The sequence below is a fragment of the Callithrix jacchus genome, chromosome 1 (genome assembly GCF_049354715.1).
Source record: "Callithrix jacchus isolate 240 chromosome 1, calJac240_pri, whole genome shotgun sequence".
NCBI lineage: Eukaryota > Metazoa > Chordata > Mammalia > Primates > Cebidae > Callithrix > Callithrix jacchus.
Genome location: NC_133502.1, coordinates 85407849 through 85410766, shown reverse-complemented (window position 1 = coordinate 85410766; position 2918 = coordinate 85407849). Strand labels below are relative to the sequence as shown.

The following is a 2918-nucleotide window of genomic DNA, read 5'->3' as shown; positions in this document are numbered from 1 at the left end:
TCTTTTTGGACTTTTTCATCAGGTTTTTAAAGCCTTTTTTCTCATGTAGATTTGGTACATATGTTCATAGCTTTATATCTAAGTATTTGGGTATGATAATGTAAGTATTATTGTGCTTTCAATTTCAATTTTCACTTTTTTATTGCTGGTATGTAGAAAAGTGATTGATTTTTGTATATTAACTTTATATTCTGCAAACTTTCTATAATCACTTATTAGTTCTAAGAAAGTTTTAAATTAATTCTTGATTTTCCAAATAGATAACTGATATCTGTAAACAGAGACAGTTTTATTTCTTCCTTTCCAATCTGAATACATTTTATTTCCTTTTCTTGTCTTATTGCATCAGCTAGAACTCCTAGTATGATGTCAAAAAGGAGTGGTGAGAGGGGACATCCTTGTTTTGCTGCTGATCTTACTGGAAAAGCTTGAAGTTTCTTATAATTAAGTATAATGTTAGCTGTATGCTTTCTTTTATAAGTGTTTTTAATCAAATTAAGGAAGTTCCCCGCTATTTCTAGTTTTCTAAGATTTTTCTAATCATCAATAATACATGTTAGATTTTGAAAAATGCTTTTTCTGCATCTATTGATATGATCACATTTTTTTTTCTTCTTTAGCCTATTGATACAATGGCTTACATTAACTGATTTTCAAATGTTGAACCAGCCTCACATACCTGGAATAAATCCCACTTGGCAATGATTTATATTTTTAAAATATATCTTTGGATTCTATTTGATAATATTTTGTTGTGGATTTTTGCAATTATGTTCATAAGAGATATTGGTGTGTAGTTTTATTATAATGTCTTTTTCTTTTTTGTTGCCAGCCTTATAGAATGGGATAGATAGTATTCCCTCTTCTATCTTCTAAAAAAGATTGTAGATTGATGTAATTTCTCCTTTAAATGTTTGGTAGAATTTACTAGTGAATCCATTTAGACCCAGTTGTCTCTGTTTTGAAAGATTATTAATTATTGACTTAATTTCTTTAATAAATATAGGTCTATTCAGATAATCTATTTCTTTTTGTGTGATTTTTGGCAGATTATGTCTATCAAGGAATTGTTGCATTTCATCTGATAGGTTATTATATTTGTGGAGATAAAGTTGTTCATAATATTCTTTTATTCTCCTTTCAATATCCATGGAATCCAGAGTGATAGTCTCTCTTTTCTTTCTCTTAATCTCTATCATGTTTTTTGCTTAGCCTGGATGAAAGCTTATTAATTTTATTGATCTTTTCAATAAACAAGATTTTAGTCTTGCTGGCTTTCTCTATGAATTTTCTACTTATAATTTCATTAATTTCTTTTCTGATTTTCAGCAATTCTTTTTTGCACATACTTTGGATTTAATTTGCTTTTTTCCCCTAGTTTCCTAAGGTAAAAGCTTAGAGTACTGATTTAGATCTTTCTTCTAGTATATATATTTGATGCTGTAACTTTCCTTCTAAGCACTATTTTCATTGCATCTCAGAAATTTTTAAAAAGTTTTGTTTTTATTTTCATTCAGCTCAAAAATTTTTTAAAATTTATCTTAAAATTTCTTCTTTGACTAGTATGTCATTTATCAATGTATTATTTAATCTCCAAATATTTGGGGGATTTTTCCAGCTGTCTTTCTGGAAAGAGAAAAAGAAGAAATTAGTTTCTAATTTATTTCTGTTGTGGTCTGAGAGCAGACATTTTATAATTTCTATTATTTAAAATTTGTTGTAGTGTGTTTTTTTAAAATTAATTAATTAATTAATTAATTATTTTTCTTGAGATGGAGTTTCACTCTTGTTACCCAGGCTGGAGCGCAATGGCGCGATCTTGGCTCACTGCAACCTCTGCCTCCTGGGTTCAGGCAATTCTCCTGCCTCAGCCTCCCGAGTTGCTGGGATTACAGGCATGTGCCACCATGCCCAGCTAATTTTTTGTACTTTTAGTAGAGACGGGGTTTCACCATGTTGACCAGGATGGTCTCGATCTCTTGATCTCGTGATCCACCTGCCTCGGCCTCCAAAGTGCTGGGATTATAGGCTTGAGCCACTGCGCCCGGCCTGTAGTGTGTTTTTATGGCCCAGAATATGGTCTATCTTGGCAAATGTTTCATGTAAGCTTGAGGAAAATGTGCAACTGGCTGCTTTGTGATGAAGTAGTCTATAGATGTCAGTTATACCCAGTTTATTAACTTCCAGTTGTTGAATTCAGCTATGACATTACTAGGACATTACCTGCATGATCAATTTGTTTTTAATAGAGACATGTTGAAGTCTCTAAAGATAATAGTAAATTAATCTTAGTTTTCTTTGAAGTTCTATCAGTTTTTGACTCATGTATTTTCATGTTCTATTGCTGGGTGTGTATTCATTAAGGATTGTTATATCATCTTGCAGAGTTAACTTCTTTATTACTATGCAATACTCCTCTTTATTTCTAATAATTTTACTTGCTATACAATCTTCTGTGCCTCAAATTAATATAGCTACTGTCCCTTTCTTTTTATTAGTGTTAGCATGGTATATCTTTCTCAAATCCCTTACTTTTTTTCCACATCAATCTGGTATAATAGTATGGCAATATGGCAACAAGGTTTGAGAGAAGTATATCTCACACATGAGTGTAAGAAACTCAATCATTACACTTATGAACCACAAAAGGATTAGACCTTTTACTTTTTCTTGTATGTGTTTTATGGGCAATATACATTTGGGTCTTGTTTTTGATCCACTCTAGCATTTTCTTCTAATTGGTGCATTTTGCTGTTATTCCACACTCCATAGATATACAGTTCTGGTTGTTGGTTTTTTTTTTTTTCTTTAAATCTTTTTTTTTCTCTCTGCTTATCAGTTTTGGAAGTTTCTATCAAGATAACTTCAAGCTCAGAGATTCTGTCCTCCACCATGTCCTGTCTACTAATAAGCCCAAG

At 31.4% G+C, this 2918-nt stretch overlaps 1 pseudogene; it reads right to left on the bottom strand.

The window, feature by feature from the left end:
* Positions 1–2542: 2542 nt before the first annotated feature.
* LOC118148516 (small nucleolar RNA U13) lies at positions 2543–2652 on the bottom strand (annotated as a pseudogene).
* Positions 2653–2918: the final 266 nt, after the last annotated feature.